Below are 22,891 nucleotides of genomic sequence, written 5' to 3' on the forward strand. Positions count from 1 at the left end.
TCAGAAAATGAATGCTAATACAAAACCTGTTATTGTATCAAATTTCTAAATATATAACAGCAAGATAAAAAAATCTGCCCATGACTTTGTGTGTTTGTCCTTTATTAGCTTATGTTTGTCTTTGTTCCTGATTCTTGTACTAAGATGTTGTAAACTGGGTTTAAACTTCTGGGAGGGGGGATTGAAATCTTTTAACATGGTAGATCAAGAATGCACAGTGATATAAGAATGTCTGAGAATTAGAAATTGTTGTACTTGCCTTTAAAAATCATAGCTGAGAGTCAGAAAGAGGAGTACTTTCTGATTTAAAATTTATTAGAACCTATATAATAACAGATAAGGACTGGTATAGTCTTAATTCAATTATTTAATAATGTATATTCCCTTAAATAAGTTTATCTTTATGAAAAATATAAAAAAAAAAACTGTAGTAGGAGCAAGAGTAGTTTTGAGGGTAAAAGTCATGGGGTTATGTGTAAATCATAGCAGTTTAGAGATATGCACATTGATACTGAGGTCTTTAATAATGGACTCAGACCAGCAAGCCAGACTACACTATGTATAGAGGCACTTTGTAATCTTATTATGACCTCATCAGCATATTCTTTCTGAACTCTGTGTGTTGAATAATTCATTATCAGTTTACCCATTACAGTGTGCTGGCAGTTTATGATATGTGTTTTGGACTATGAACTACTGACAAACACAGTTCTGACATAGGCTTTTAGTTTGATAGCCCTAGCCTATACCTGCAAATTGTATGACTTTGTCCAAGTCAATGAACAATACAGAGCTTGTGTGTGTGTGTGTGTGTGTGTGTGTGTGTGTGTGTGTGTGTGTGTGTGTGAGTGTGTGTGTGTGTGTGTGTGTGTGTGTGTGTGTGTGTGTGTGTGTGTGTGTGTGTGTGTGTGTGTGTGTGTGCGTGTGTGTGTGCCTGTGTGTATGAACCACTTTAGGATACACTGTAGGAAAAAATGCATATTTCAGATGCTTCTCCTTTGTTCCACAGGCAAAGAGCAGGCCTAAGGCCCTGAGTGACAAATGCAAAGAGAAATGAAATTCCTTTGCAGGGTTTAAAATTGACAGGCATGTCCATAATGACTCCAGCAGTCCATCAGTAGAGTGATTTCAGGACAGATAATCTTATGAAGGAAATGACAGCTGAAGTAGAGTAAAGCCTTTCTTGCATTATAACGAGACAGCTAGGATTGTTTTGGTGAATATCTTTAACTGTATCATCTATGAATAAAATAGGGTCTGAGTTGTGAATGGCTGTTTGTATAGCACATGATACTTGGAGATTACTGTTCTGGTCCATAACCTGTCCTGAACACAGCACTTCAGGACTAACCATTGCTATTCACTGATTACCACTGAATTTGCATCAGGCTAAAATGGATTGCAAGTATTTTCTAGACAAGCCCTGATTAAATTATTACTGTTCACTTAAAAGTACACTGCAACTTAGAAAATTGTCACATTGTTTACAGGACTAATTTTATTTTATTTTTCCACTATCCTTATTTATCCTCTATCATCTTTTTCCAATTTTCCATAATCATTTCTTTCCAGTTGTTTTTAATACCATGGTAAACAATATTTAATAGGAGTATATAATATATTTTTATCATTGCAGCTCTTTTAGCTTAAATATAGAATACTTTTTTTCCACTTTACTGCAAGCAATTTTTGTTATTAGTACTAGCTAATTATTCTTTAATTATCACACGTTTTAGTTATTAACATTTTTTATTTAATTTATATTGAGTTATTAATTTATTTTAAGTATTGATTTTAGTGTTATTTAATAGAGACTGTTCACTACTTTTATAAGGACACTACTTTTTTTGTCGCACACTGGCCAGCACATAGTTAATGTACTTCTCCTGGTTTAACTTACTCATTAAATGTACATTTAATGTTGTCTTCTTGTTTTAATTTTGGTTTATTGTTTATAACTATGCATGCTGGTTAGTTTTAGTAAGTTTTTTTGTAGATATATATTTTTACGGTTCTTGTACACAGGCCTGAGGAAGTCAAGAGGGAGAAAAGCGATCTTTTTGTTAACAATAATTTATAGAAATAGATTATGTTTTGCACAATATATTTTTCTGGATGCCAAAATATATATATATTTTTTGATTATCATATGGTCTAAGTTTAAATATTTCCAACCATGTATTATAATGTCTTTGATAAATTCACAGACTTTGTTTAATAATAATCTGTTTAATAAGAAGTACCACATCATTATTAATTTTATTAATTTTATTTAAAGTGCATAAGGTTTAAATTATTAGGACATTTAGTAAGTAGGGTACTACCAGCTCCCCTATCACACTGATAAGAATAGGGGAAGGGATTTGAATTTGTTAACATGTATACCAATAGACTTCCCCCATGATTCAGCAAGCTCTGCACGGCATGCAGGAATAGTGCAGGAGCTGCTGGAGGCAATATGGCCGCCAAGAGATCCAGGAACAAGATCCCGGGATGTGCACGAGTGCTCCTGCACTATTCCTGCACAGACACAGCTCCTGTATGAAAATTACCCCATTTGCAGGTGAAAACCATGAAAATGAGGTGAATTTGCGATCCAGGAAGCTGGCAGCTGGCCGTGCAGGACTAGTGTAATCTGCAGAAATGTACTCGGTTAGTAACCGAGTACATTTCTACACACTACAAAATGGAGCCATGACAGTTCCAAATAAAGGGTGTATATAATGTGTAAAGCATGCCAATGGCCAAATATATGGCCACTGTCATGTAAAAAAGTTGCAAAAATAAAAAAAATAACTTTTATTTTTATTTTGGGCTGATTTCGGCCGTTTAAGCTTAGGGCAGTGGCACACAAATGGGGTCAGCCCGAAAATAAAAAAAAAACCTTGAAAAAAGCATTCTTTCCAAGAATCGCAATTTTGCCATTATACTCAGTGGCAGGCAGAACACAACATGGCCTGTGAATAGTGGTTGCTAAGGGGGAAGGCTTAGTGTCAGACTTGTAACTAAGCATTAGCAGGCAATCCGATGCAAATGAGGGGAATGATGCAGAATCCCAGATTCCCCCTCATGGCTAGCCTGCACCCAACCGTGTAGGTGCAGGAAGACCATGGTGCAAGCCTAAGAGCTAGCTGACATCATAGTGTGTTCTGTCAGGTATACTGTAATCTTATTGGAGCCCTGTGGCTCGGGTTTGCCCTTAGCTTAGCAGAGCTAAGCAAGGGTGTGTGTCTGAAGATGCCAAGCACTCTTTACATTGCCTAAGCAGGTGTGCATGCCACGCACCATGTTTTAAAGGGAAAAAAAAGTAAACCAGGAAATAGCAGCTCCATGCATATCTAAGCACTGTGTTTGCACGTCGTGCCCCTGGGCTTAAACAGGAAGGCAATGGGAAGGGAAAACATCAGTAGGAAGGTAATCAAGGATAACTAGCATAGCTGGCAGGTGAAATGTATCAGAATCAGTCAATTACACATGCAGCAGCCCATCACACCACTATAAACTATACAAACACCTTTCCCTTTGTTTTTTCCCACAAACTCTATACCACCGGTGTACACAAGTGGGGAAATTTTATCAAACAAAAGCAACAAAATGATAGGGGCTACAGCAGCTCTCATAAATCAACATGTGGAAGAGACTGAAGGTGGTGAGGATGAGAATGCTGTCGACCAACCCACAGTGAGGAGAAGGAGAAGAGTGTACAGACCCAGGGTAACCTACCAGGGGCTACATGAGCTGGAGATAGTGGAGCACTATAGGGTGGACAGGGACATCCTACAGCAAATTGTTGAGCTGTGCCAGCCACACCTTACACACAGAACCAACAGAGGGGAACCCATCCCAGTGGATACAAAGGTATGTGTAGGCCTAAGAATACTAGCCACAGGTACCTACTGGGGATATCATGGGGATCTCACAGGCATTAGCATCCAGGGTACTCCACCTTTTCCTGGATGCCATGTCAGCACATGCCGGTGAGCACATATATTTCCACAACAGCTGTGAAGCATTGACCAGCAAAATGCATATCTTCCACCAAATAGCAGAATACTCTGAGGTAGTGAGTGCTATAGACTGCACGCATATACACATCAAAGCACCACCCGGTGAGTGGGGTAGGGTCTACATCAACCGCAAGGGCTTCCCCTCCATCAACTGCCAGGTCGTATGCAATGCCCAGGGCATTATAATAAATGTGTGTGCTGGCTTCCCTGGAAGCTATCACAACTCCCACATCTGGCATATGACACATCTGTACCAGAGATTTGCCAATGGGGACATCCCTTATGGCCACCTAGTGGGGTATGCTGGTTACGCACTGGAGCCATGATTGATGACACCCACCAGAAATGCACACACACCCGAACAAGAGCTCCATAATGAGGCACATGCACAGACCAGAATCATAATAGAGCATGTGTTTGGGATGCTTAAGTCATGGTTCCGATGCCTGGACTTATCTGGTGGAGGCTTGCAGTCCTCATCAGCTACATGTACCCAAATTGTCATCGTATGTGCCATGCTACATAATATGATCCTGCGGAAACAGCTGCAGCAGGAACAGCATGGGACAGGGTCACACAGCCCCCCACCATTGCCAAGGCCTGCACAGGCACAGAGTGACTCAGAGGAGGAACAACCTGAGCCTGCCCTAGTAGACAGAAGGAGGTGTGCCCAGTATGCCTAGGCCTAGGCAATTAGGCAATGCATAGCATTTACACTGACATGGTAGGAACCCAGGGAATGTCACCTCTCTCTGACTCGCACATACAGTAAAAGGGATGCCAAACATGACACTACCTGTGCTTAACCATGTATAGGGAGTGTACTATGTGCATCCGACATAGTCAGCCTCCAGCACCATCCTCAGTATTGGCACAGCCACAAGGTAAGTCACTCTCCCTATCAATTGCTGAATGGAGTAGTATGTTTTGTTACTTGTATCTATGGTATGGATGTGAGCATGCAAGGGAATCGGATGGCTGAATGGAATGCCAGCAGATAGCAGACACCTATAGTAGCAGCATGAAATCTGTAACAAATGCTGGTGTCACCGCAGTACCCAGTACTAGACAAGGTGACAAAACTCACTGCAGGAAATGTGGTGGGCCAAATGTGTGCCCATAGCACAGATACGTGCCAGTCAGGGAGGCTCACATGGCTCCCTATCAGATGATCGAAACACCATTTCTGCGAATACAAAATGATCAACACATATTGCGCAAACTACGTAAATGCTGGACATCCAAAACAGTGAAATCCGAAATGTCGAAGTGTTTTGGTTGGCCCGTCTGCTGTATAGCTCCGTAAAGTAAGTGTGCGATAGGTATGGACCTTAGGGTAAGGTGCAGGTTAAGGTAATTGTATAGATAGGTAATGTATGTAAGATTTAGTGTAGTGTTAAAAGTAGGGTTTTGTTAAATGTATTTATGTGTATTATTTATTTTGTTAAGGTATATCTCCGTAGGGAAAGTGTGTGGTAGTTACGGACCTTAGGGTTAGAGAGGGGTTAAGGATAGTGCATAGATAGTTGTGTATGTGGGGTTTAGTGTAGTGTTAGAAGTTGGGTTTTGGTGCTTTACTTTAGGGTTAGGAGTAGGGTTTGGTTAGTGTTTGTATGTGGTTTATTTATTTTGTTTGGTTAGGTAGTATGTAGCGGGTGGTGGAGTTGGCCGACTACGACCATTCGATTTTTTTAAATTTCGCAGTTTAGTGCGTTCAGTGTATTCACAGTTCGATTAAAATGTGTCGCTCTTTTGGTATTTGCTGTAATGGATTTTTGCAGAACTGATATAGACCCGGCTCACATACCCAACAACAGTCTCAGCCAGCAGGACAGGCATAGACAAACATAAACAAAGGCTGTGCTAAGGCCTATGAATGATGGCTATGGATAACAGCCCCTCTCCAGACCTACAGAGACAGAATACAACAGGTCAGGCAGTGGCATTTTAGTTTTGAAGGGTAAGAAGTCTGAAACTGAAATGTAGGTCAATCAACAGCCGAGTGCTCCTCCAGGCGTCTTCTGCAGTTAACCCCTACTGCTCCTCTAGGCGTCAAATATGGATTGTTCATATTTGCATTAATAATTCCAAAACCATGTTACTTACAAGGTACCAGGATATTTTGTCTTGAGCCATATGTGATGGCAAACACAACTCTATTGATATTTGACCTCTTTCAATGAGAGTTTTCTAGAACTCTAAGGTGATAACTTAGTTTTTAAAGGCTTAAGCCACGCCCACTAGGGGTTAAAGGTGCACACTCAAAAGAGCTGCTCTGGAGTGAACTGTAGTACACTGATATGCGTCTAGTCTGCATGATAGGTCAGAATACAAAATGAAATGGAGTACCTGAAATACCAGTACATTCATAGCAAATGTGTTCAGTTGTCAGGTGTGCCCCCCCCCCCCATGATCCTATGTAGAAATGTAGTAACATGTATGTGTAGGTATAATAACAGTGGAGCACAGATTACCTGAGCCGACCAAAGTAGCAGGATAGATTGTAGCATGTGTACAATATGCAGGGCTGCATGTGTTAGGTTGGTGTGTGTTGTATATTGTGTGAGAGTGGTCAGCATGTAGGCTTGGTGAGGTTTGTCCTGGTGGCTATTGGCCAGTACTGCTGATGACAGGGCCAAGTTCTCACAACTGCAGTGTCAAACACAATGCATCCCAGCAAAACACATTCCAGCAGTAAGCCATTGTAAATGTTTGGATGTAATATCTGTCACCATCTGAAAGAATGTGGGCCCAGACATACAAAAAGTGCACAGGTGGAAGTACCCCAGACAGACTGTGTATAATATATTACTATCAAATGGACATACCTTTGGAATTGTACATACAGATTAGCAGCATATTAGTTGGGTTTGTAGTAAGGAATACCAATGCCGTGTTGCCAAACACTGGCAGACCACGAAGGTCACAGGTATGAAGTATTGAGAAATTGCTGATGTCCCTGCACAAGCCAGCATAAGTGGAATGCCCCATGTATATCTGAGTCAGATGCAAGTAGTGTCCATAGCACACATGCTCCCAGCTCACCCACCATCACCCACAGGTACCTCACATGTCTTATTCCTGCTGTTGGGAATGAGTACAATATGACCCCACCTCCCACCTCTGTATGGCAATAGCCACAGAATGCAGCATGCAGAAGAGGTCTCCCATGCAGGTGTGTCCCTAGCTGTAAGCAGCACCCTGCCAGAATCCATACCACTGGATCAATAATGACAGAAAGTATTGGCATTAACACCTTGCACCCTCTCACCCCAGAGAAATATACTGTCTTGCAGTCTGGGACTGTAAGAGTTACACAATGCAACAGCCTGCTACAGCTGGCCTGCATCACTATGAAATCCCCTACAGTCCTCTGCCAAAGGCCTGTGTCTCTCCCGTACTGCCAATGTACGTTATGTCATGGACTCCCGAATAACAACATAACAGTCAACTGAACCCAAATGCAAGGCCATGTCAACAAATCCCAGTAACATGTCAACCATGTCCTACTGAAAGAACTGTGGACCAACACCGAATCACTGATGGAATGAAGTGATAACTATAGGGAACTTATCAGATAATGTTTGCATAATGTTTGGAAGAGGATAGAATAATAGATGGGGTGGTAAGAGCATAGATGGCATGGAGTGTGTGAAGTCTGAAACTCAGCCGTGTGCACATACTATCTCTGCCTGCAAACACATGAATGGGTGGCTATAAATCTGCTCATAAACCACAATGTGAAGGGTAATGTCCAGAAATATGATCCCTACCTCTGGGTAACCTCTGTGAATCTGTACAGCTGTGCAGTATGGCCCCAGCAGGATATGGCCATACTGTCACGTCAAAGAATGTACAAGCATGGCATCCTCAGCCACCACTGCACCAAGGTGCTGAACCATTTACACAGACCCATCAGCAAGTGTCTGCAGCTTCCCCTCCAGAATGGCATGATTGTGCAAGAATATGTAGGCTGCAGACCACAATACCGGACACAGCTGCATTCACCCTGTGTTCCCCAGGAAATGACTGCAAGCAAATATGTATACCTAACAGTAGTTGATGACATAAAACATCACAGTATAAAACAGTACATATGTCTGAATATCTCTGGTAACACCAAGACCACGTAGCGGAAGCAGCACAGACACAATTACCTACAGTAACTCACTATCTTTGCCCATTTTGACCCCATATTGTCAACCGATCTACAGATACCCCGCGGAAACAGGTTGCTAGCTGTAGGTGTAGAAAACAAAAGCCTGCACTGGAGTATAACCTACCTGGAATGGATTCACACATTCAATACAGAAGGTCATACTGGGCATGCTCCCACACTTAAAGAAATGAAGCCCATGTCTGGCAACAACAGTGGACTATACATGTCTGACAGTCACAGATGTTTGTGCACACACTCCTCATTGCACACCAGTCATGCTTTGCACACACATTGGATAGGAATACACACATATAGCCAAGGACAACACACTATATTAAGCCAAAATTACACATACATAGATGTGGGGAAGAGAGTGACAGACAGTGACAAAGAGCCTCCCATCATGAGGCCTGTCCCACCCAGTACACATCCAATTGGCTAAAACCACATGATGTGCAAATGTCAATCACTGTAGGCATTTGCCTCTGATATCCCACAGCACTATAGTGTCTGTGGTGCTTGTGATAATTGTGTAACATGACTGTACAAGTCAGTATTCATCAAGCAGTTGTATACATGTACCTGTGAAATATAAGCCTGTGTGTTTATAGGTTCATAGGTTGGTACTCGACTATCGGCCCTATGGCCTATACAAGCCAAGCCATAACAATTCCCTGGATATTTCTTCCCACAATATTTACTTCCCTGGACCCCTCTCTAGCAGGGTGACTGACTTGATCCCTGAGGTGAATTTCCTATCTCCCATCCAATCATCAAGGTTCCTTTTGAAGAGGGCCAAGGAGGTGCTCTGCTTGACATGTATGGGCAGTCTATTCCAGAGTATGGGAAGTCTATGGGTCAGGAACCTACCCTCCAGCATATTTTGTTCATTGTGATGACAAGGTTTAGATCCCTGAGCGTGTGGCTCTGAGGGATTGAGATTCCTTTAAGTGGAGCATGTTCAACAGTTCAGGGTTTGACATGGCCTTGTATGTTAAGCAGAGATTGCCTCTGAGTAGACAATATGCCACAGAGTATAGCTGGAGTTTTTTTTTAGACAGTCAGCATATGGCATCTGCTTTAGGCCTGTGATTCTTTTAGTGAGGTATTTCTGCGGTCTTTCCAGCTGTTGCAGATGTCTTGTGAAGTACATACCAAATGGGGCGTTATACTCTATAATGGGTCTAATGAGGGATGAGTACAGTGGGACAATGACCTCCTTTTTTCTTGATGAAAAGCCCTTAATAATGAGGTGTGCCACATAGAAGGATTTCCTGAATGTTGTGGCGATGTGGTTATCGAAGGTGAGACCACTGTCCACCTGTGTCCCTAAGTCTCTCATCACATTTTCGATGTTTAGTGTACTGCCACCTATATGGTAATTCATGGGTACATGTTTTTTTCCAAAGGGGATAACTATACATTTCTTGGCATTAAGCTTGAGCCTATGGCTCTGGCACCAGGCATCAGTTTCTGTAAGGCCCTTTTGTAGAATATCCACATCATTTGGGGATTCAGTAATGGCTCCCAGTTTGCAGTCATCTGCGAACTTTGTTAGCCAGAGTCCTTTAGTGTTAGCCTGTACTACAGAGAAGTAGATGCCAACCAGTAGTGGTCCCAGGACTGAACCCTGAGGTACTCCACTTGTCACTTGTCTGGAGCTGGGTTTGGAGTCAGCTACTATTACAGTGTAGGTTAGGTCAGTAAGCCAGTTGGCAACACATCGAGCGACATTTTCAAATCTAGGTGCTTAGGATTTCCCTCTCTCTTCCCCCCTTGGCTGACCTGGTGTGACTCACATTGAACTCTACAGTTCCCTACAAAATGGTGTCTACAGGACTGCAATCAGTTTCTCTCAGCATTTGAACAGATTGAACTCTACAATTCCCTACAAAATGGTGTCTACAGGACTGCAATCAGTTTCTCTCAGAATTTAAACAGATTGAACTCTACAGTTCCCTACAAAACGGTGTCTACAGGGCTACAATCAGTTTCTTTCAGCATTTAGTGTTTATTTACTGCATTGCTCTCTTGCTTAGGTTTCTTAGCTATAAATCTTAGTTCATTCTGAAGTATGCTACTTTACCCCCCCACCAAACCTTTCTGAATGCATTATTATAAAATAACTGTCTGTTGTTGCCTTCATGCTTACCCTAGAATCTCTGTTTTTCTCTTTTCCTAGTTGAACTCTACAGTTCCCTACAAAACAATGTCTACAGGACTGCAATCAGTTTCTGTCAGCATTTAAACAGAGTAGGTTGAACACAGAAAAAGCATTAGTTAAGCTTTTACTTACAGTGCTGTGTAATTAAGCAGGTCACCATATTGGTCAGCCACAGGGCTCTTTTTTTCTACTTGAGTGGTTGCCTCCTTCCCCTGTAACTTAAGTAAATTGACTCTTACATTAAGAGCTATAATACTTACCTTATAGCTTTAGGACACCTTAGGAAACCTTGTAAACTGCAACAGCCTGACAGGTGAACAAGTAACTCTTGTTAAAATTCCCAAAATCGTATACTGTTGGTCTGTCTTTCCTGCTAAACATCAGTGAAATTACAGTGCTGAGTGCAAGTGACATTAAAATTAAAGTACTGAGTGCAAATAACAGAGTGCTGAGTGCAGATTTAAGGCCCTTACATTCAACTTACCTCTGGTGTGGTGTCTTGAGTCAATCAGGGTATTCCATGTAACCACTCCTACTGCCTTCTATCTTCCCCCACCCCCCTCTTTCCTCAAACAGGTTAAACTGCTACAATTCAGTACAGGCATCATTTTCAAATCTAGGTGCTTAGGATTTCCCTCTCTCTTCCCCCCTTGGCTGACCTGGTGTGACTCAGAGTAAGTTTCTTCATTGTATGGAGTTTTTGTGTAACTGAATGACCTGCTGCTAAATTCTGATTCTGCACAGACTGCTCTATTTGTTTTCAGAGGCTCTATAAGTATGCTTCATAAGTGACGTAACTGAATTTCTGTGGTAATATTTGTGTTTAAACTGAACCTGTACCTAGAGAAAGTGTATAATCAGAGCTCCTATTTGTTGCATGTGTTTTTAATGTTTAAATTGCACACACACACATTGAAGAAGTGCTTTTATGACTTGAATAACTTGGGCTAGCAATTCCTGAAGTGCTTTTACTGGCAATTTTCCAGTTGTACAATTGTGAACAATTGATTTAGTTTTTCTGGTATATCTTTAAAATTTGGCAAGTGTTTATTTACTGCATTGCTCTCTTGCTTAGGTTTTTTAGCTATAAATCTTAGTTCATTCTGAAGTATGCTACTTTACCCCCCCACCAAACCTTTCTGAATGCATTATTACAAAATAACTGCCTGTTGTTGCCTTCATGCTTATCCTAGAATATGTGCTTTTCTCTTTTCCTAGCTGAACTCTACAGTTCCCTACAAAATAATGTCTACAGGACTGAAATCAGTTCCTCTCAGCATTTAAACAGAGTAGGTTGCACACACAAAAAGCATTTGTTAAGCTTTCACTTACAGTGCTGTGTAATTAAGCAGGTCATCATATTCGTCAGTCATAGGGCTCCTTTTTTCTACTTGAGTGGTTGCCTCCTTCCCCTGTAACTTAAGTAAATTGACTCTTACATTAAGAGTTATAATACTTACATTATAGCTTTAGGACACCTTAGGAAACCTTGTAAACTGCAACAGCCTGACATTTGAACAAGTAATCCTTGTAAAAATTCCCAAAATTGTATACTGTTGGTCTGTCTTTCCTGCTAAACATAAGTGAAATTACAGTGCTGAGTGCAATTAACAATAAAATTAAAGTACTGAGTGCAAATTACACAGTGCTGAGTGCAGATTTTAGGCCCTTATATTCAAGTTACCTCTGGTACGGTGTCTTGAGTCAATCAGGGTATTCCCTGTAACCACTCTTACTGCCTTCTCTCTTCCCCCACCCCCTCTTTCCTCAAACAGGTTAAACTGCTACAATTCAGTAAAGGCATCATTTTCAAATTTAGGTGCTTAGGATTTCCCTCTCTCTGCACCCTTGGCTGACCTGGTGTGACTCAGAGTAAGTTTCTTCATTGTATGGAGTTTTTGTGTAACTGAATGACCTGCTGCTAAATTCTGATTCTACACAGACTGCTCTATTTTTTTTCCAGAGGCTCTATAAGTATGCCTTATAAGTGACTTTACTGAATTTCTGTGGTAATATTTGTGTTTAAACTGAACCTGTACCTAGAGAAAATGTATAATCAGAACTCCTACTTGCTGCATGTTTTTTTAATGTTTAAATTACACACACACATTGAGGAAGTGCTTTTATGACTTGAATAACTTGGGCTAGCTATACCTGAAGTGCCTTTATTGGTATTTTCCAGTTGTACAATTGTGAACCATTGATTTAGTTTTTCTGGTATATCTTTAAAATCTGGCAAGTGTTTATTTACTGCAATGCTGCCTTGCTTATTTTTCTTAGCTATAAATCTTAGTTCATTCTGAAGTATGCTACTTTACCCCCCCCCCACCAAACCTTTCTGAATGCATTATTATAAATTAACTGCCTGTTGTTGCCTTCATGCTTACCCTAGAATCTCTGCTTTTCTCTTTTCCTAGTTGAACTCTACAGTTCCCTACAAAACAATGTCTACAGGACTGCAGTTAGTTTCTCTCAGCATTTAAACAGAGTAGGTTGCACACACAAAAAGCATTTGTTAAGCTTTCACTTACAGTGCTGTGTAATTAAGCAGGTCACCATATTGGTCAGCCATAGGGCTCTTTTTTTCTACTTGAGTGATTGCCTCCTTCCCTTGTAACTTAAGAAAATTGACTCTTACATTAAGAGCTGTAATACTTACCTTATAGCTTTAGGACACCTTAGGAAACCTTGTAAACTGCAACAGCCTGACTTTTGAACAAGTAACCCTTGTAAAAATTCCCAAAATTGTATACTGTTGATCTGTCTTTCCTGCTAAACATAAGTGAAATTACAGTGCTGAGTGCAAGTAACATTAAAATTAAAGTACTGAGTGCAAATAACACAGTGCTGAGTGCAGATTTTAGGCCCTTACATTCAACTTACCACTGGTGTGGTGTGTTGAGTCAATCAGGGTATTCTCTGTAACCACTCCTACTGCCTTCTCTCTTCACCCACCCCCTCTTTCCTCAAACAGGTTAAACTGCAGCAATTCAGTACAGGCATCATTTTCATATCTAGGTGCTTAGGATCCCCCCCCCCCTTGGCTGACCTGGTGTGACTCAGAGTAAGTTTATTCATTGAGTTTTTGTGTAACTGAATGACCTGCTGCTAATTTCTGATTCTGCATTGACTGCTCAATTTTTTTTCAGAGGCTCTATAAGTATGCTTTATAAGTGACTTTACTGATTTTCTGTGGTAATGTTTGTGTTTAAACTGAACCTGTACCTAGAGAAAGTGTATAATCAGAGCTCCTACTTGCTGCATGTGTTTTTAATGTTTAACTTGCACACACACATTGAAGAAGTGCTTTTATGACTTGAATAACTTGGGATAGCTATACCTGAAGTGCTTTTTCTGGCAATTTTCCAGTTGTACAATTGTGAACCATTGATTTAGTTTTTTTCTGGTATATCTTTAAAATCTGTTAAGTGTTTATTTACTGCATTGCTCTCTTGCTTAGGTTTCTTAGCTAAAAATCTTAGTTCATTCTGACCCCCCCCTGCACCAAACCTTTCTGAATGCATTATTATAAAATAACTGCCTGCTGTTGCCTTCATGCTTACCCTAGAATCTCTGATTTTCTCTTTTCCTAATTGAACTCTACATTTCCCTACAAAACAATGTCTACAGGACTGCAATCAGTTTCTCTCAGCATTTAAACAGAGTAGGTTGCACACACAAAAAGCATTTGTTAAGCTTTCACTTACAGTGCTGTGTAATTAAGCAGGTCACCATATTGGTCAGCCATAGGGCTCTTTCTTTCTACTTGAGTGGTTGCCTCCTTCCCTTGTAACTTAAGTAAATTGACTCTTACATTAAGAGCTATAATACTTACCTTATAGCTTTAGGACACCTTAGGAAACCTTGTAAACTGCAACAGCCTGTCATTTGAACAAGTAACCCTTGTAAATATTCCCCAAATTGTATACTGTTGGTCTGTCATTCCTGCTAAACATCAGTGAAATTACAGTGCTTAGTGCAAGTAACATTAAAATTAAAATACTGAGTGCAAATAACACAGTGCTGAGTGCAGATTTTAGGCCCTTACATTCAACTTACCTCTGGTGTGGTGTCTTGAGCCAATCAGGGTATTCCCTGTAACCACTCCTACTGCCTTCTCTCTTCCCCCACCCCCCTCATTCCTCAAACAGGTTAAACAGCTACAATTCAGTTCAGGCATCATTTTCATATCTAGGTGCTTAGAATTTCCATCTCTCTTCCCCCCTTGGCTGATCTGGTGTGACTCAGAGTAAGTTTTTTTCATTGTATGGAGTTTTTGTGTAACTGAATGACCTACTGCTAAGTTCTGATTCTGCACAGTCTGCTCTATTTGCTTTTCAGAGGCTCTATAAGTATGCTGTATAAGTGACTTTATTGAATTTCTGTGGTAATATTTGTGTTTAAACTGAACCTGTACCTAGAGAAAGTGTATACTCAGAGCTCCTAATTGCTGCATGTGTTTTTAATGTTTAAATTGCACACACACATTGAAGAAGTGCTTTTATGACTTGAATAACTTGGGCTAGCTATACCTGAAGTGCTTTTACTGGCAATTTTCCAGTTGTACAATTGTGAACAATTGATTTAGTTTTTCTGGTATATCTTTAAAATCTGGCAAGTGTTTATTTACTGCAGTGCTCTCTTGCTTAGGTTTCTTAGCTATAAAACTTAGTTCATTCCGAAGTATGCTTACCCCCCCACCAAACCTTTCTGAATGCATTATTATAAAATAACTGCCTGTTGTTGCCTTCATGCTTACCCTAGAATCTCTGCTTTTCTCTTTTCCTAGTTGAACTCTACAGTTCCCTAGAAAACAATGTCTACAGGGCTGCAATCAGTTTCTCTCAGCATTTAAACAGAGTAGGTTGCACACACAAAAAGCATTAGTTAAGCTTTTACTTACAGTGCTGTGTAATTAAGCAGGTCACCATATTGGTCAGCCACAGGGCTCTTTTTTTCTACTTGAGTGGTTGCCTCCTTCCCCTGTAACTTAAGTAAATTGACTCTTACATTAAGAGCTATAATACTTACCTTATAGCTTTAGGACACCTTAGGAAACCTTGTAAACTGCAACAGCCTGACAGGTGAACAAGTAACTCTTGTTAAAATTCCCAAAATCGTATACTGTTGGTCTGTCTTTCCTGCTAAACATCAGTGAAATTACAGTGCTGAGTGCAAGTGACATTAAAATTAAAGTACTGAGTGCAAATAACAGAGTGCTGAGTGCAGATTTAAGGCCCTTACATTCAACTTACCTCTGGTGTGGTGTCTTGAGTCAATCAGGGTATTCCATGTAACCACTCCTACTGCCTTCTATCTTCCCCCACCCCCCTCTTTCCTCAAACAGGTTAAACTGCTACAATTCAGTACAGGCATCATTTTCAAATCTAGGTGCTTAGGATTTCCCTCTCTCTTCCCCCCTTGGCTGACCTGGTGTGACTCAGAGTAAGTTTCTTCATTGTATGGAGTTTTTGTGTAACTGAATGACCTGCTGCTAAATTCTGATTCTGCACAGACTGCTCTATTTGTTTTTCAGAGGCTCTATAAGTATGCTTCATAAGTGACGTAACTGAATTTCTGTGGTAATATTTGTGTTTAAACTGAACCTGTACCTAGAGAAAGTGTATAATCAGAGCTCCTATTTGTTGCATGTGTTTTTAATGTTTAAATTGCACACACACACATTGAAGAAGTGCTTTTATGACTTGAATAACTTGGGCTAGCAATTCCTGAAGTGCTTTTACTGGCAATTTTCCAGTTGTACAATTGTGAACAATTGATTTAGTTTTTCTGGTATATCTTTAAAATTTGGCAAGTGTTTATTTACTGCATTGCTCTCTTGCTTAGGTTTTTTAGCTATAAATCTTAGTTCATTCTGAAGTATGCTACATTACCCCCCCACCAAACCTTTCTGAATGCATTTTTACAAAATAACTGCCTGTTGTTGCCTTCATGCTTATCCTAGAATCTGTGCTTTTCTCTTTTCCTAGCTGAACTCTACAGTTCCCTACAAAATAATGTCTACAGGACTGAAATCAGTTCCTCTCAGCATTTAAACAGAGTAGGTTGCACACACAAAAAGCATTTGTTAAGCTTTCACTTACAGTGCTGTGTAATTAAGCAGGTCATCATATTCGTCAGTCATAGGGCTCCTTTTTCTACTTGAGTGGTTGCCTCCTTCCCCTGTAACTTAAGTAAATTGACTCTTACATTAAGAGTTATAATACTTACATTATAGCTTTAGGACACCTTAGGAAACCTTGTAAACTGCAACAGCCTGACATTTGAACAAGTAATCCTTGTAAAAATTCCCAAAATTGTATACTGTTGGTCTGTCTTTCCTGCTAAACATAAGTGAAATTACAGTGCTGAGTGCAATTAACAATAAAATTAAAGTACTGAGTGCAAATTACACAGTGCTGAGTGCAGATTTTAGGCCCTTATATTCAAGTTACCTCTGGTACGGTGTCTTGAGTCAATCAGGGTATTCCCTGTAACCACTCTTACTGCCTTCTCTCTTCCCCCACCCCCTCTTTCCTCAAACAGGTTAAACTGCTACAATTCAGTAAAGGCATCATTTTCAAATTTAGGTGCTTAGGATTTCCCTCTCTGCACCCTTGGCTGACCTGGTGTGACTCAGAGTAAGTTTCTTCATTGTATGGAGTTTTTGTGTAACTGAATGACCTGCTGCTAAATTCTGATTCTACACAGACTGCTCTATTTTTTTTCCAGAGGCTCTATAAGTATGCCTTATAAGTGACTTTACTGAATTTCTGTGGTAATATTTGTGTTTAAACTGAACCTGTACCTAGAGAAAATGTATAATCAGAACTCCTACTTGCTGCATGTTTTTTTAATGTTTAAATTACACACACACATTGAGGAAGTGCTTTTATGACTTGAATAACTTGGGCTAGCTATACCTGAAGTGCCTTTATTGGTATTTTCCAGTTGTACAATTGTGAACCATTGATTTAGTTTTTCTGGTATATCTTTAAAATCTGGCAAGTGTTTATTTACTGCAATGCTGCCTTGCTTATTTTTCTTAGCTATAAATCTTAGTTCATTCTGAAGTATGCTACTTTACCCCCCCCACCAAACCTTTCTGAATGCATTATTATAAATTAACTGCCTGTTGTTGCCTTCATGCTTACCCTAGAATCTCTGCTTTTCTCTTTTCCTAGTTGAACTCTACAGTTCCCTACAAAACAATGTCTACAGGACTGCAGTTAGTTTCTCTCAGCATTTAAACAGAGTAGGTTGCACACACAAAAAGCATTTGTTAAGCTTTCACTTACAGTGCTGTGTAATTAAGCAGGTCACCATACTGGTCAGCCATAGGGCTCTTTTTTTCTACTTGAGTGATTGCCTCCTTCCCTTGTAACGTAAGTAAATTGACTCTTACATTAAGAGCTGTAATACTTACCTTATAGCTTTAGGACACCTTAGGAAACCTTGTAAACTGCAACAGCCTGACTTTTGAACAAGTAACCCTTGTAAAAATTCCCAAAATTGTATACTGTTGATCTGTCTTTCCTGCTAAACATAAGTGAAATTACAGTGCTGAGTGCAAGTAACATTAAAATTAAAGTACTGAGTGCAAATAACACAGTGCTGACTGCAGATTTTAGGCCCTTACATTCAACTTACCACTGGTGTGGTGTGTTGAGTCAATCAGGGTATTCTCTGTAACCACTCCTACTGCCTTCTCTCTTCACCCACCCCCTCTTTCCTCAAACAGGTTAAACTGCAGCAATTCAGTACAGGCATCATTTTCATATCTAGGTGCTTAGGATCCCCCCCCCCTTGGCTGACCTGGTGTGACTCAGAGTAAGTTTGTTCATTGAGTTTTTGTGTAACTGAATGACCTGCTGCTAATTTCTGATTCTGCATAGACTGCTCAATTTTTTTTCAGAGGCTCTATAAGTATGCTTTATAAGTGACTTTACTGATTTTCTGTGGTAATGTTTGTGTTTAAACTGAACCTGTACCTAGAGAAAGTGTATAATCAGAGCTCCTACTTGCTGCATGTGTTTTTAATGTTTAACTTGCACACACACATTGAAGAAGTGCTTTTATGACTTGAATAACTTGGGCTAGCTATACCTAAAGTGCTTTTTCTGGCAATTTTCCAGTTGTACAATTGTGAACCATTGATTTAGTTTTTTTCTGGTATATCTTTAAAATCTGTTAAGTGTTTATTTACTGCATTGCTCTCTTGCTTAGGTTTCTTAGCTAAAAATCTTAGTTCATTCTGACCCCCCCCCTGCACCAAACCTTTCTGAATGCATTATTATAAAATAACTGCCTGCTGTTGCCTTCATGCTTACCCTAGAATCTCTGCTTTTCTCTTTTCCTAATTGAACTCTACATTTCCCTACAAAACAATGTCTACAGGACTGCAATCAGTTTCTCTCAGCATTTAAACAGAGTAGGTTGCACACACAAAAAGCATTTGTTAAGCTTTCACTTACAGTGCTGTGTAATTAAGCAGGTCACCATATTGGTCAGCCATAGGGCTCTTTCTTTCTACTTGAGTGGTTGCCTCCTTCCCTTGTAACTTAAGTAAATTGACTCTTACATTAAGAGCTATAATACTTACCTTATAGCTTTAGGACACCTTAGGAAACCTTGTAAACTGCAACAGCCTGTCATTTGAACAAGTAACCCTTGTAAATATTCCCAAATTGTATACTGTTGGTCTGTCATTCCTGCTAAACATCAGTGAAATTACAGTGCTTAGTGCAAGTAACATTAAAATTAAAATACTGAGTGCAAATAACACAGTGCTGAGTGCAGATTTTAGGCCCTTACATTCAACTTACCTCTGGTGTGGTGTCTTGAGCCAATCAGGGTATTCCCTGTAACCACTCCTACTGCCTTCTCTCTTCCCCCACCCCCCTCATTCCTCAAACAGGTTAAACAGCTACAATTCAGTTCAGGCATCATTTTCATATCTAGGTGCTTAGAATTTCCATCTCTCTTCCCCTTGGCTGATCTGGTGTGACTCAGAGTAAGTTTTTTCATTGTATGGAGTTTTGTGTAACTGAATGACCTGCTGCTAAATTCTGATTGTGCACAGACTGTTATATTTGTGTTTTTAGAGGGTCTATAAGTATGCTGTATAAGTGAGTTTATTGAATTTCTGTGGTAATATTTGTGTTTAAACTGAACCTGTACCTGAATTTATCCTCCTATTTCTTTTTTAAGTTTAATTTAATACTTAAAGTTTTATTTAATTTTGGGGTACTTACCAGGAAGTTTTTAATTTTGTTTTTGGGATTATTTTTTTTTAAATTCTTAAAACTGTTTTTTTTTTTATTGTTTTTTTGGTTTCTTTAAAATTTAGTTTTCTCCCTGACCAAATTTTAAGGGTTATTAAAATAATCCCTGTTTTGTTTATTTCCAAATCTCTGCTTTTCTTTTCAAATTGAATCTACTTTTCCCCCACAACAAACCTGAATATTTTCAAATTTAAAAGGGGTTTGCAACAAAAACTTTGTTAACTTTTTCAATTGATTAAATTTCCCTTCAATTTAGCATTCTTTCTTAGTTCCTTCTTTCCCCAAAACTTAAAAATTTACTTAATAAGTTTTTATTTTAAGTCACCTTGGGAAACCTCTCCCAAACCTTTTTGCAAAACCCCTTTAAATATAATCTTTTTATTTAAAATTTTAAAAAAATTTTTTAAAATTTAAAAAAAACTGTTTTTTAACGGGCCCTTTTTTCCCAATTTTTTTTTTTGGGGGTTTGTTTTCCAATTGGGGTTTTCCCAAAAAAATTTTTTCCCCAAAAAAGGGGGAAATTTTCCCAAATTCATTACGGTTTGTTTCCAAATTTTCCCCCCTTTTTTCCCCCTTTTCCAAAATTTCGAAAAATTTTAAAAAAAATCATAAAATTTCAATTGGGGTTTTTTTTTTTTCCCCCCTTTTTTTTGGTGTTTTTTTTTGGGTTTTTTTAAAACTAAACCCTTTTTTTTTTAAACTTGCTCATTTTTTAAAAATTTTTTAAATTTTAAAGGTGTTTTTTTTTTCTTTTATTTTTTTAAAAAAATTTTTAGTTTTTAAAAATTGTTTTTTTGTTTTTTCCAAAATTGGGTTTTTTTTTCCTTTTTGTTTGGGCTTTAAATTTTAATTTTTTTAACAATTTAAAAAATTTTTTAATTTAATCTGGGTTTTTTTTAAAAACCCCTTGGGGTTTTTTTTTATTAATACCCCCCCAAAATTTTTTTCGGGGAATTTTATTTAAAAATTTTTTTCCCAAAAATTTTAAAATTTTTTTCTTTTATTAACCTTTCTTTTTAAAAAAATTTTTTTAAATTAGTTTTCCCTTTCCCAAATTAAAAAAAAATTTTCTTGTTTTTTTAAACGGATTTTTTTTCCCCGGGCCTTTTTTAAAAACCTTTTCAATAATTTTTTTTTTAAAAAATAAAAAAACCCCAAATTTAAAAAAAATTTTGGGAAAAAGGGGCCCAAAAAAATTAAAATTTTCCCTTTTTTCCCCCCTGTTTTTAAAAGCAAAGGTTTAAATTAAAATATGTTTAAACCCCAAACCCTTTAAATTTAAACCCTACTTTCAAACCTCTTTTTTAAAGGGGGGTTTTTTTCCCCCCTTCCCTTTTTTTTCATTTTCCTTTAAATTTTTTTTAAAAACCCTTTCAAATCGTTTATTTTTTTTCCCCCCCCCTTTTTTGGGTTGTAATAATTTTATGAATTTTTTTTTTTAAACCTCCAAAAAATGAAATATTTTTTTTTTTTTGTTTAAACCCCCCCCCTTTTTTGGGAAATTTTTTTTAAAAATTTTTTAAATTTGGGGTTTTTTAACGGTTTTTTTTTTAAAATGTTTTTTTTTGGTTTTTTAAAAAATTTAATTTTGGGTAAATTTTTAAATGTTTTTCTAAAAGTTAAAATTTTTAATTTTTTTTTTTTTAATTATTAAAATTTTAGAAAAAAAATTTTTTTTTTGCTTATTTTTTAAATTTTTTTTTTTTTCCTTAAATTAATTAAAAATTTTTTGAAATTTTTTTTTTTGGGTTTTTAAAAAACCTTTTTTTTTTCCTTAATTTGTTTAAAATATTTACCCCCAAAATTTCTTTTTTTTTTTAAAAATTTTCCTTTTTCAAAAAATTTACTTAATTGGTTTTTTTAAATTAATTTATTTTCCCCTTTTGGGCTCCCCTTACTTTAAAAATTACCCCAAAAAAATTTTCTTTTTTGGGTTAAAATTAAAGGGGCCAAAAATTTTTAAAAAACTTAAAATTCCCTTGTTTTTTGGGTTTTTTTAAAAAGGGTTAAATTTTTTTAAACCCTTTAAATTTTTCACCCTTTTAAAAAATTTTAAATTAAAAAAAAGGGGTTCTTTTAAAATATTTTGAAACCCTTTTTTTCCCCCCCCCCTTTTCTAAAAAATTAAATTATTTTGGGTTTTTTTTTTTATTTGGTTTTCTCCCCCGGGATTTTTTTTTTTTTCCTTTTAAATTTTTTAAGGAAAAACTGAAAATTTTTTTTAAACACATTTAAAATTTTTTTCCTTTTATTGCTATTTTTATTTAAATTTTTAAAATTTTGGGGGTTTTTTTAACTAATCCCGGGGAAAATTTAAACCTTTTTTTTTAAGTTTAAAAAACCTTAAATTTTTTGGGAAATTTTTTTAAAGTTCCCAAGGTTTTACCCCCCTTGTAAATTTTTTAAAAAAATTTTTTTCCCCCAAAATTTTTAAGTTTTTTTTTAAAAAAATCCCTTTTTTTTTTCGTTAAATTTAAACTTTTTTTTTCTTTCCCCAAAATTTTAAAAATTTTTTAAATCCCCTTTTTTTTTTTTACTTTAAATTTTGTTTTTTTTTTAACCCCTTTCAAACTTTTTAAATCCTTTTTCCCTTTTCCCTTTTTCCCCCTTTTTTTTTTCCCCAAAAAATTTAAACTGAAACTTTTTCTTTCATTAGGCCCCAAAAAAAAAGCTTTACAAAACTTTAAAACCCAATTTAGTTTGGGTTTTTTTAAAAGGGAAAACCCCTTTTCGAAAAAATTTTAAAATTAAAAAAAACGTTATTTTTTTTAAAAATTAAAATTGTTGTAAAAAAAAAGAAATTGAAAAACCATGTTTTTCCCCCCTTTCCTAAACGGTTTAGTATGGGGGATTTTTTAAAAAATTTGTTTTTCCCCCCCTTTTTCCGGGAAAAAACCCTTTTTTTGGGGGTTTTTTAAATGGGTTTTTCCCTTTCCCCCCTTTTCCAAAAATTTTTTTTTTTTGAATATCGGAATTTTTTTAAAAGGGCCCCTTTAAAGGGGAAAAGTATTTTTTTTTTTTTTTAAAAAGGGGGGTTTGTTTTTTGAAAATGCAATTTTAAAAGGGCTTTGGTTTTTTTTTAAAATTTTTCCCTTGGGAAAGTTTTTTTAAATTTAAACGGGAAAGTTTTATAAGTTTTTTCTTTTTTTGTTTTTTTAAAAAATTTTGTCAATTTTTAAAATGAATTTTATAAGTTTTTTGCTTTTTCTTATAAAACTTTTTTTTTTTCCCCTTTAAAATTTTTAATTTTAAAAAATTTCCGCTTTCTTTTTCTTAC

This window comes from Protopterus annectens, chromosome 1.part1 (assembly GCF_019279795.1).
Source record: "Protopterus annectens isolate FY-2018-M chromosome 1.part1, PAN1.0, whole genome shotgun sequence".
Classification (NCBI taxonomy): Eukaryota; Metazoa; Chordata; order Ceratodontiformes; family Protopteridae; genus Protopterus; species Protopterus annectens.